The sequence below is a fragment of the Rousettus aegyptiacus genome, unplaced genomic scaffold (assembly GCF_014176215.1).
Source record: "Rousettus aegyptiacus isolate mRouAeg1 unplaced genomic scaffold, mRouAeg1.p scaffold_m13_p_6, whole genome shotgun sequence".
Lineage (NCBI taxonomy): Eukaryota > Metazoa > Chordata > Mammalia > Chiroptera > Pteropodidae > Rousettus > Rousettus aegyptiacus.
Window position 1 is genome coordinate 30,534,880 of NW_023416309.1, and position 13,399 is coordinate 30,548,278.

At 38.7% G+C, this 13,399-nt stretch overlaps 1 protein-coding gene across 1 annotated transcript in view; it reads right to left on the minus strand.

Annotated features, from left to right (window-relative positions):
- SGMS1 (sphingomyelin synthase 1) overlaps positions 1–13,399 on the minus strand; it is a 256,756-nt gene that overhangs the window by 224,049 nt on the left and 19,308 nt on the right. The window contains exon 2 of the mRNA XM_016154368.2: positions 999–1,095. The gene's annotated coding sequence lies outside the window, so the exon portion shown is untranslated. The remainder of the gene's footprint in view (positions 1–998; positions 1,096–13,399) is intronic.

A 13,399-nucleotide genomic window follows, 5' to 3' on the forward strand; every position in this document is an offset into this window, starting at 1 on the left:
TACTCAGGGACCACTTGAGGAAAGTACCATAAATAAAATGTAACTGAGATTAGAATGTGGAACATTTGGCAACCACCCTTCAAGAACTGCAGAGTTGTACTAACAGACTATGTAATTGGCTATAATGTATAATAACCTACAATTATAATCATATCTGAACACATCTTTAAGATTTTATGTAAAGTTTCAATTCAGGTAGTCAAATTATGGGCTGAGCATCATTTTGAATGTTGATTTTAATATAGTAATCTCAGTTTGACATTACCACTCATATTCTTTACACATTCTCATAATAAATTCAGGTTTAAAAAAATCAATTAAGACCTCTGATCACATTAGATCACAGAGACTAGTCTACTTGTGAATACTGTTCGGGATGAAGGCAAGGGTGGTAATTCTGATCTACTGACCTAACAATAAACATCAGCCACAGTGGGGCAGATGGACAGATTATATAGAATGAAGAAAGCACAGTAATCCTCTCTTATATAGGGCCCATGGTACAAATTCCAATCTTTGATATTCAGATGTTTCTCAAATCAAACAAATTTGTTCTGCATGTCTGTCCGTTAAACAAACCATTGTTTAAAGATGTTTTTTAAAATCTGACTTCATATCAGCTACGAAGGGAGCATAAATGCAAAATTACACCTTTTGTAGTAAATTATAATTGCGTTTAATTAAATGATTCTATATCACATAGTCTATGAATGTTCTAAAATGCCTCTTGGGGAAAAATATCCTTATTTTTAGGAGCTACATCTCCAAGAATTTAGGATAAAATACCATGATGTCTGCCACTAATTTGCACATGTTTCAGCAGAAAAATATACAAACCTACAAATACACACACACAAACACACACACACACAGTGGCAAAATGCCAACAACTATTAAATGTAGGTAATGGACACACAGGATTCACTATACAGTCTTTTAACTTTTTAATATATTTGAAAAATTTTATAACAGAAAGTTGCATAGAAATCTTTACTCACCTTTCAACTGGATGACTGTCTTCTTTCTTCTAATCAAAAAACGAATGGCTAAGTCTGCCCAAAGGCGCATTCAGGGATCATTCATGCTGCCCTCACCCTGCAAGAATAAGCAAAACAGCATGTCATCACCAAAGATTTTTATTATGTTAATGCTATTTCACTTGAGAAAATGCTCTCAATATATGACAAGCCTCTAGTTTAAAATACTGCTTTACTATTTGTTTTTTAAGCAAGGAAAAGAGTAAAAAGAGGGGGAAAATCCTATTACATATTGAATGTGGGGAAAACTTAACCTCTTCCATGCTGGAAACTTGTGGAACAAAGGAATTCCTTAGTAAGTTTCTTAAAATTCACATTAATTTCAGAGCGGTGACTTACCTCAAACTTCTACTCAAACAAAAACTTGAGTTTCAAAGACCTGAGCTTCATTCTATTCTGACTTTGGATTTCTGAGACCACAACTAGAAGGCATCCACATCCACTCTTAGAACCACACCAGAATTGCTGATCTTCCTAGAGTCAATCTACGCTATACTCAACTACGGAACATACTATGGGGCACCCTGGTACCATCGTCACATTCCTGCTGCCTCCACTACATCTTACATTTTGGCATTATCTATTCCATTTGATCCCCATCATGGTCCTGTGAGGTAAGTCAAGTTCACTGTTTCCATCTTCCAGAGGAGGCAGCTAAGTGTCAGAGATGATGTATGGCAAGGACATTCAAACAATAAACACCAGAGACAAAACTTCAACTTACGTCTCCTGACTCCAAGCTCAAGGCTTGTCTCACCATACGGGTCATCTCCACTCTCCCTAGCCCCCAAAATGATGGTCTCCTAAAACCCAGCCTCAAAGCAAAAGAGCCAAATAACACACTCACTTGCCATTGGGGAAGCGGGGGCATGCCACAGTGTGTTGCCTGAGAGTATATATTACTATTCTTAATAGTACCATTAATACTGTAACTATGATTACCAATAGCTATAATTACGATGAGTAATTATACCTTTCTAAACACTATAAACCTTACTGTATTTTTGACATTTCATGTGTGTGTGTGCTTGTGTGTGTGTGTATTTCATTTTTCTCCCTTCTTGTTCCCTAACAGAGAGCACACTGTTAGCCAAGAGAAGGAAAACCAACATCACATGGCACCGATGATGATTCTTATCTTTGCCACAACAAAAGGCAGTTATCATTTGCTGTTGAAGATTTTCCATTCATTTTTATAAAAATACATTAGAATATAATGGCACAGATACTGCTCCATCAATAAAGAAGGAAGGAGCATAAAAAAATTAAAATTATAGTTAGAAAGAAAGTAGTGTCCCTATACGATGGCCTAAGTTGACCCCTCATTTGCCGGTCACCAAAATTCTGCAAGCACAGAGGTTTAGAGGTATCGAGGTCTATACCTGTGAAGGTGCTGGCATAGAAAACCCTAAGGAAAGCTAGTTAGGGATCCCCTGCACCTGGCTTTCAGTCCTGTCTCCTCCATCATTAGCTTGATTAAAAATCCAGAGAACCTCTCTTACTTGCCTCTTCACCTGGGGGCTGGAACACCTGTTCAAAGGACACTGCAACCCACAAAAGAGACAGGATATCACTCAATGCCTCATATACTGAAGCACTGAGAACCCAGGAACACTAACCAAGAAGTTATGCTAAGTGCTACACAAAACCAAGGAAAAAACATGATGCACCTTTGGAGACATCACTTTTACTCAAAGATTTTGGTGAGGACAAGCTAATCAATAATTTAAAAGCTGTTAATAATAAAACAAATATGTATTATGGAGTAGAATGCAATGACTGCATGAATTTTTAAGATGAAACTCCTACCCTTACTTGCCCATTCATTTCCGGCTACACCCTTACAAGTGGGGGAAGAGAGCAAGGAGTGGACTCTCTCTTTTTTCATTCAAGATGGCTTGGGAGAATGTATGAAGTTGGCAGGGATTTTATATCACAGTGGGCCCAGAAAGCACTGATGGCCCTTGGTCTGGAGTACTCTTTTCAAAATCCTAAATCCCAGATTTCCACCAGATCTGGGTTGAGTAGACTGAAGTCCAGGCACACATAGTCTCATCTCTATACCACACATTCTGGTATGTTACTGAATTCCTCTCTTCGCTGCCCTTCCTACCAGCTTCAGCACCCCCCGCACACTCCCATCAGGCAGGCCAGGCCACTCAGTCACCCAGTTTACACCACTGGCTCTTCTTCAACCCCATGCTAACTGGTAACATATTCAGCACCTATTTAAATGAATGTCTGCATCATTACTCAAGAAAAATAAGCTTACCAATTTAGTTTGTCTAACAACTTTTCATTGTGAAAAATACATTAAAAACTGCATAACCATGGCAGCCAGCCTCCAAGATGGCCACAATGATCCCTGCCTCTGATACTGATGCTCTTGTGTTGTCCCCTATTATTAGGGGTTCCTAACACTGAATAGGGCTGGCACGTATAACCAGTACAATATTGGGGAGATGCTGGAGTGCGACTTCAAAGTCTAGGTCAAAGAGCAGCTCTGTTCTCACTCTGCTTTGGGAGGGAAGCTGGCTGCCATGTCATGAGGACATTCAAGTGTTCTAAAGACAGGGCAAGCGGCGAGGGACTGAGGCCTCCCGAACAGCCAAGGGAGTAAGGCTTCTTAGGAGTAGAACATCCAGCTTGGTCCAGCCTTCAGGTGATGGTTGCTTAGGCTGATATCTTGAATGCAATGCCATGCGATCCTAAGTTAAAACCACCAGCTAAGCTGTTCCTGAATTCCTGACCCATACAGACAGACACTGTGCGAGATCATTAATGTTTATTAGTATTTTAAGCTGCTAAGATTTGGGATAACTTGTTATACAGTGTCAACCGTATATATAAGAACACCAGATAAGAGAATTATAAAGTAAATCCCATGTGCCTAGTACCGCTTCCTGATTACCTCTCCTCCTCCATTCTCCCCCACCTCCCCCGCACACAGATAACCACCAGACTGACGTCTAAGTTAATTATTCCTTTGCTCCTCTTTATGGTTTTACCACGTCTGTATTCTCAATATGTTGCTGCATTTTGCCTGGTTTTAAGACTAATATAAACAAAACCAGACTATATGTATTCTTTTCAGACTCTGCCTCTTAAGAATCAGAGATTCATCCCTGTTGACTCATGCGGCTGTAACAGATTTTTCACCACTATATAGTTTTCATTATATGAACATATCCACAATTTACTGCTCTATTCTACTGTTGAGGATCATCTGAGAATTTTTCAGTTTTTGCTACTACGCATAATGCTGTCATTTATATTCTAGTGCTCCTCTCCTGGAGGACCCGGCACATACCTAGCAGAAGAGAGCTAGGCTGGGGTTTGCACATGTTCAGCTCTCCTAAGAAATGCCAAACTGTTTTCCAAAGCGGTTGTGTACAACTGACTCTTAAGCCACTTTTCCAGTCTCTCTCCAAATAAGGGACATGCTTGTTTTGCTAATTACCAGCAAAGCTTTCAACCAACAAAAGGGAAAGCTTTTCCTATTGATAGCATCACTACTGCAAATAAATAGTACTCCAAAGCAGTGACCCAGACAACTGGAATATATTAGTCACAGGACATCAGTATGGACTTCAGAATCATGATGCAGACCCAGGCAGCACCACACACTGCCCACAGGGATAAGTCAAATTGGATTTCTAGACCGATGTTAAATTCACAGAGTATTTTCCTCCTGGTAGACTCATATCCACGGTCCCATCTTATCGCTGTCACCTCAAGTGGGAAAAAAATTAACTCGCATTCAACCCAGCCAAATTCAAGATTAAAGCCCAAGAGTCAAATCATTTCAATGAAATCATATTTTAAGTCTTTTTATTTTTTTAACAGAGAGCTGAGATTTTTTTTGTATTTTCACCTATATGGTAAGATTGTTATTTACTATACCTAATTTCATATGTAGTAATTCTACAAAAAATACTTACATGTTCTTTTTAGATTTAGTTAATTCAATTTCTTAAGTGGCAAGAGTAATTTTATAATTTATCTGTATTTCGAGTAAAAACATAATATCAAAAATTTCTGTTGGCATTAGATACAAAAAATGAGAAATTCTTTCAATTTGAGCAGAAGGAGAGAAGAAATATTTCTGTAAATTTCAAGGAGGCTCATATCGTGTCACTGAAAAAAACAATGCCACTAGATGACCAAAATGAGGTCCTTTAGACCTTGTCTCTTTACAATCTTTTATCCTTATAAGGTAGGAACTATTATTACACCCTTTTTACAGATGGAGGAAACTGAAGCACAGAAAGTAATTAAGTTGTTCACAATCACATAGCTGATAAGCGGTTTACTCCAGAATCCATATTCTTAGTCACTACGCAGATAGCTTCTTCATCCTCCACAAGGCCAGCCAGAAGTCCCTGCAAAGGTGACAATAAGAGTGGCTACCAGTAACTAAGCATCTACAGTGTGCCAAGCACTTGCTAAGATTATTTCTAATCCTCTCCGTATCTCTACCAGGCATGTATTATTCCCATTGTATAACTAAAACAATTTATAATTGAAGTAACTTGACCAAAATCACATAGGCAATAAAATGAAATTGTGGAGATATCACTTGGACTTTGTCTCTGATTTCAAAGTTCATGCTCTTTCTACGACGGGCCTCTGGACAACATAAAATTCCCTAATCCCAAGATCTGTGGTAGGCAAGCCTGACCTTAGGTCCTAGAAAAGCCCCCACAAAGGAAGCAGGTGCCATCTTGGGAGAACATGTGCTGGTGTTCTTGATGGGCAGTGGGCAGCAGCTGCCATACCTCCATGGCAGGCAGACTGAGGCAAAGTGGGCGCCAATAAGAGCAGCAGGCACAGTCAGAAAACCAGGGCTTGACACCACTTCCTTATGGGGGGTTACACTGGACAGGTCAAATGGTCTCTGCGTGCAATGTTTTCATCTATAAAACGGGGCTATCTTTTATTTCAAAGGGTTGCTATGAGGATTAAAGAGACTAACCCATTAAAGAGACCTGGCACATGGCAGGCACCAGATATATGCCTAACAACTGAAGAAATGAAAATGTGCTCTAGCTATCTAATAGGAAAATGCAGGAAGCCAATTTTAACAATATCTTTGCTTCCACATACAAAGCTTCACATACTCTATGATAGATGATTTGACAATTTGTAAAAGGACATCTTTGTATCATGATTTTTTTTTACTAATATTATAATTTCCTCTTTCTGTCCTACTCCAAACAGAATAACCTTGCCAACTAGATCGACCCTTCATGACATTAGTAAAAGTTAGACATTCTTTACATAAACATGGGAGTTGGAACGGATTCAAAGTAAGACATCCGGCCTATTTAACTTTTGTGTCACTGACTTTAGAAAATCTCAGCACTTGTTTCAAATAGCAACATCTCTTCATAGAATTTCCAGTTTCCTGGAAATCATTCCAAATTATCTAGCCAATAACAAAAAACTTGATTAAATGACTAGTAAATGACAAGAAGAATTTCAGCAATAGTCCGTATACCACTGCGATGAGAGATAAGGTTCCTCCATAGGACCCCATCTGCCATACCTAAAATTAGGTATTTAAAGTATGACGTGTGAATTTAGAAACAGAACACTCAAGTTAGCTACCAGCAATTTCCACAGTAGCTGGTCTCCTTTGCATTTAAGGAAGGAATAAGGGAGCAGTAGTAACTGTAGCATTGTAAGTCTGCTTTGCAAAATTGGTCTAATCCCATCTTTCTTGACCAAATGAAGCAAACATTCAGCAAGCTAGCAGGCTACACAGAGGAAACAGAAGAGTGCATTCCTTAAAAAAGGCTGACTTGTGTGTTGGTTCTAATATTTCATGCAGAATGGGGTAGGAGATCCAACAAGGAGCAATTTTCCAGAGGGAGGTAGTCAGTGAACGAGAGAAAAAGCCTCAGTACAGGACAAGGTGTTGGAAGAGAATAGAAGTCACTACTAATGGTTTCTCAGAATATACCATAGGCCAAACCTTCTGCTAAACATATTTCCTACATTCTTCCTTAAAACGCTCATTCAATAACTCTCAGAAAAAATATTGTGATATAGATCCTTATTTAACACATAAGAAAATTGACTCAGAGATTAAATGACTTGCTCAAACTCACAGAACTAGTTAATGGGTATAATAACTAGCTCATAGCATATGATAGATACTCAATAAATATCTGTTGAACATGGGATCTTTATTTCTCCTCCATAAAAATAGAAAATACTACTTATCTCCTGAGAATTTTGTAAGGATAAAATAAGATTACACATATAAAGTTCCTAGCTCAGTGTCTTGACCCTTGGAATATACTGTGAATATGTCGATAACAATTTAATATAAAAAGCTAAGCACAATAATCACCTGGAATAATAGGGTTATAATAATAATAATGGGTATAAAAACACCGTAATAGACAGAAGATATACAGATATACACAACGGGCAGAGAAATGGCAAATAAACACATGAAAAGATATTTAACATCATTAATCAATAGGAAAATGAATATTAAAATTATAATGAGATACTATTTCATACCTATCAGAATGGCTAAATTTTAAAAATTAGCAATATCAAATGCTGACAAAGCTGTAGAGCAACGAGGACTACCACACTGCTGGTGGGAATGCAATGGGAGAATGAGTAAGTAAACTGTGGTACATCCATACAGTAGAATACTGGTTAGTAATAAAAATGGACAAATTATAGATACACACAACAACGTGGATGAATTTCAATTTCAAAATGAAAGAAGCCATCTCAAAAGGGTACAGTCTATATAATCTCACTATATCATATTCTAGAAAAGGTAAAACTATAGCCACAGAGGAAAGATCAGTGTCGCCAGCAGTTTGGGATGGGGGAGGGTTTGACTGCCAAGAGGCAGCATCAGGGAATCTGAGGAGTGACGAATTGTTCTATATGCTGCCTGTGTTGAAACTCAGAACTATGTGTTCAAAAAAAGTGAATTTTATTGTTGGTAAATTTTAATTATTAAAAAGTAAAATTTTTAAATCATAGAAAGTATTGGTAGGTCTTTGTGAATGGGTGTTTGACATTTGGCTTGTGGAAAAAGAGGTGACATGTGAGGGTCAAGCAACTCTGAAGTTCCTTGTGGAGGAAACAAAAATGGTACAGGAGACCATGAAGAGTCTGTGTGTGAGAAGTCAACACAGAGGCTCTGAGCGGTACAGAGGATTCAGAACCTCAGCTACTAGGGTGATTTCACCAAATGATAACTGTGAAACTGCACAAACCACATCACCCTCTCTGAGCCTCACTTTAACCAATTCTAAAATGAGACAAGGAAGCAAATGATCTTGAAGGTCCTTCCCTACTACAAATATTCTAAGGTTGATTTGTTTGTTAAGCTATTGAATCTGTGAAGACAGCAGGACAAATAAGTAGAAATACCCAAATATGGAAGAATAGCCATGCCTTCACACAAATGCCATCAGGCAACAAAAGTGAAAAACACTAACATGTGTGGATGATAAGAGTGACGGTGTTGGAGTAGCCAATAACAGGGAAAAGACAGGAGACTCAGAATACCATTTTCTTGCATAATAGAAGCTAAGAAAACAGGTTTCAAATGGGGCAGTGGGCAAAGGGCTGTAAGAACTCAAGAACCAAATGCCAAAGGAATCGAGATGAATGAGGACTGATAAAACAAAGACTACCATATAACCTAGCAATTCCACTTCTGGGTATTTATCCAAAGAAATCCAAAACACTAATTAGAAAAGACATAGGTACCCTGATGTTCACTGCAGCATTAGTTACAAAAGCCAAGATATAGAAGCAACCTAAGTATCCATCAATAGACAAGTGGATAAAAAAAGATGTGGAACATGTATATAATGGAGTATTACTCACCCATAAAATAAAGAAGAATAAAATCTTGCCATTTGTGACAACATAGATGAACCTAGAGGATATTATGCTAAGTGAAATAAGTCAGATAAAGACAAATACCATATGATTTCACTTACATGTGGAATCTAAAAAAAAAAAAAAAACAAATGAACAAACCAAACGGAAACAAACTCATAGGTACAGAAAACAAATTGATGGTTCCCAGATGGGAAGAGGGTTGGGGATATGCATGAAAAAGGGAAAGTACAAATTGGCAGTTATAAAAACAATCATAGGGATGTGAAGTACAGCATAGGAAATACAGTCAGTAATATTACAATAGCTCTGTATGGTGTCAGGTGGGTACTAGACTTATCGGGGCGATGACTTTGTAAATTACTCAGCAGCTAATCACTATATTGTATACCTGAAATTAATTTAATATTGTATGTCAACTGTAATTGAAAAACAATTTTTTAACAATATTACACAAGTATTTCAGAGATCAAAAGTGACTGCCAAAAAAAAAAAATAAGTAACAAAAAGACTGCCATCAAAACTTGCATGTTGTCTGCATATATCTTAGTTGTGCTCTAATTGTTTTGCCCTTGCGTTTTCAATCTCACTGTGCCTTCATCTTTGCTGTTAGCAGTCCAGAAATTAATAAAACATGCAAGTATAGTTTTCTTGCAATAGCCTACTTCAGAGGTTATAATTTTCAAAATTTAGAAATTCCTGGAAATTAAAAATGACAGTTAAGTTCTACTGACCCATTTATCTAAAGACTCCAGAATTCTAGAATAGAAAAAAAAAATTCATTTTTAAAGGATTTAATAGAATGTAAAGAATACAATTTAAGAAAGACTCGGATTTTATTGTTGTCTCCTTATTAGTTTGTGAAGCAGGTAAATAGCTTGAGGTCAATAATATTCCCAAACAGACTAACTGAAATGTGACAAATCCTTCACCTCTGCCCAGAGCAGGCCCAGAACGCCATGTAATAGGTCCTCAGCTCTTTCAGCCAAATGAACCCAGTGAGACATACCACTCTGAGCACTTAACCAGAACTGAAGGAAGATTAGAGAAATTAACAGTTAAAAAGTATACCTGTGTGAACCCTGAGAAAGAAGATACCTATCCAGGAGGACTACTCGTGGCTAACCAAACTCAAATTTAAAAGCAGAGACTAGCAGTCATTTCTAAACAGGGGCCTCTCACTGCAAAATTCTCAAGGAGAAGCCTGCCCTGAACTGCCTGCCTGCACTGTGTTCCTGCCACCTGAGGCAGCCCTTGTAAAGGAATTCCTGGAATTCTATTTTGACCAATAGGAGTGAAGGTTTCCCCATCTAATCAGCTGCACAGGTATGTCCCCATCAGCATCTTCACCAAGTAGAGTGGCTCCATTCTGACCAATCGGGACACTACATTTTGGACAAATCAAATTGTGAGGCTTCGGAGTCCTCATCCGCATAAGAATGGACCAATCAGAGAACCATCTCTGTATAAGTCAGCTCCCCTCTAGCTTAGAGTGCATTTTGTTTTCCACCAAAGACTAGAGATTATACTTCCCTGGCTATAGTGGAAACACCAAAGATGAATCACCAACCACATATCATTGGACCCAGAGCAGAGATGAGGAGGCGGAGCAGAGATGAGTAGGGGAAGCAGAGCAGAGCAGGGCATAGGGCAGGCAGGGCAGAGCAGAGCTGTCAACACAGAGAGGGGACTCACCCAAGAGCCACCTCACCGTCATTCCACAGCCATGCATGCTGCTTCATAATTGAGCTGTAACACTGCTGTGCTGTTCCTCAACCGTGCTGTATCACAACTGAGCTATTTGCACTGAATTAAGTTTACTTCTTCACTGCACCTCAACTGGGGATTCCTGTTGGCATTGAATTAGCACCAGTGACCATAGGTTGACACCTGCAAGAAAAGTTAATATGCAGAAAACTTTTGCAGCACTACTACTTCTGCCGATTTTCTTTTCTGATCATTAAATATGAAAATATCCACCTGACATAACCTAGTTTTGCTGATTATGAAAGAGGAGGAGGAGCAGATGACTTGAGCTCAAAGCCTGGTCTCTCTACCACTAACAACTCACATTGGGTAAATTTCTTCACTCCTTATCTTCCTTTCTGCATCTATAAAAGGGAGATAACCAGGTGCTCCCATCTAGCACTCTGGCTATCAGTGCCCTGTGCTGGATGAGATCATGTCTGTGGAGGCACTTGAGAAAAATACAAATAAAAAGACAAATACAAGATGTCATTACTGCTATTCTGTATGGGGGGAAAGGGGAGTAAATATATTTCAAACACATATAATCACATCCCAACTGCCTCTTTCAAGTCAACCATACGCTTCTCTTCTATCACAGCTGGGCTGTTGAGCCAGATGCTGGAATGGATATAACAGAAAGGTAGTGGGAAAAGGCATCTATCCTCCTGTTTCAGGATAATAAAAAAGTAATTTCTTATTAATTTATATTCTACTAATCTTTTCAAAAGCCTGTGTGTCAGACACCATGCTAGGCACTATGAAGGATTAGTTATTTGTTTTGTTTTTAACAAAATAGGCTCTCCAATTGTGTTCACTCTGGAAATAGCTTTGTAGCCAGTCACAACCCACTGTGCTTGATGGAATTACTGCAGCAAAAATGGGGGAAACACCAACCCAGACTGCTGTGTGGGTTATGGCAGCCATGATCCTCACAGAGGAGACAATGCTTGAGCTGAGTCGTAAAAAATGAGATGAGACAAGTGAAGCAGAGGAAAGGCATTCTAAGTGGGCAGGGGGAGTGAAAACAAGGAACCACCAGATAAGGAGAAAGGTGGGTGAGAGGGGCTGACAAGGGACAAATGATGGAGACTCGTGTTCAGCCGAGATGCTCAGATTTTCTCCTAAGGGCAACGGGAACCACGGACATGTTTAAGCGGGGTCTAAAATGATCACCCTTGCAGTTTAGGAAAAGAACTATGACAGCAGCTGAGAGAACAGATTGAAGACAGACCAGAAGTAGTTAGCTAAGTAGAAATCCAGGCAGGAAGTGATGAGAGACTAAAAATATGGAGGAATGCAAGAGATAACACAGAGGTAAAATGACCTTGCTTTGGTAACCAGAAAGATATAGGGGTAGAGGAAAAGGAACTGTAGATGACTCCCTAGTTCTGTCTTGATGACCAAGATGAGGAATAGTCTTTTTACAAGATATTATAAAGCACAGATTTAGCAGGCAAGATGAGTTCACTTTGTACTGTGCCACTTTGTACTATGTCACTTTGTTCATGATTTCATGTATATGAGGTCACTCTGTACATTTATGACCAACCAAAAAAGATCACTTTTCTCATCATTTAGCTGCCTATTTTGAATTCCCACAGGCAAGAGAACTTATTAAAACAAGGTAGAATTTCTAGGCAAGAACTCAATTTTATGCTCCTAATTTCTCAGTAGCCAAAGTGAGTATAACCATCACAACAGAGAGGGTAAATTGCTTACCCCAGGTCACAGAGCTAAACAAAGAGAGAACTAAACTTCAATCCAGGATGGTATGTTTCCAGGTCAGGTCTTCATCTAGTATGTTATACTACTCCATTAAGGGCCTATGACTTTTAGTTATATGTAACAAGGGCTCAATAGTCTTGTTCTCTGGCCACTATCTTCTTTTGTGACTCCCTTCTGAATCCAGGCCACCCTTGTCTACCTAGCTTAAATCTCAAGAAATATTGTCCCCACTACTGAGCTCTGACTCATTGTTCTGGCACCCGACAAAGCCCTGCCCCAACTCTGCTTCCTAAAGTTCATTCCAATGGCTACTTCCGATAACCAGCCACTCTGACTCTGCAAATGCAAGGATAATGTTCTGGTTCCTCTAGGAGCTATTTCTGCATGTATTTGTCATACCTTATATTATGGCTGACCCTAGCATGCTATTTCTCCCTCCTCTATGGCTTGCTATCTTACAATAGTGTTAACTTCTAGGAAGAAGGTAGCTGCTGGAGAAAGATACACAGTGTCTGTTTGGAGCCTACCCACTCACGAAGCACTGTCCTAGGCACAGAGAGAGTGTTGAACCAGACAGCAGGGTCCCTGAACCTACAGTCCAGTGGAGACGGAATAGTTGTTTAAAAATAACATAAAATTAGGAATTGGGTATACATGTTTATTGTATTATTCTCTATATTTTTCTATGTTTAAAATATTTTCATAATAAAAACAAGAAAAAAATAAATGTAAAGCTTCTACTCCTTGGAGAAAGAACCTGCTAGTCAAACTGCTTCCATGTGCAAAGGTTCTAGAGAGAGAAATCTAATTGGGATCTATTTTAAACATTATACTCTGCTAAAAAAGCAAACAGGAGAAAAGATAAAAATGCACTGATTTAAACAATATAAATTCAACTGAACAATAAAATGAGGTTCTTGGTCCATCTTAATTTTCCTCATCTACCTCCATATCCTCTGTAACAGTAAATGATTAAAAAAAAAAAAAAACGGAAAAACATA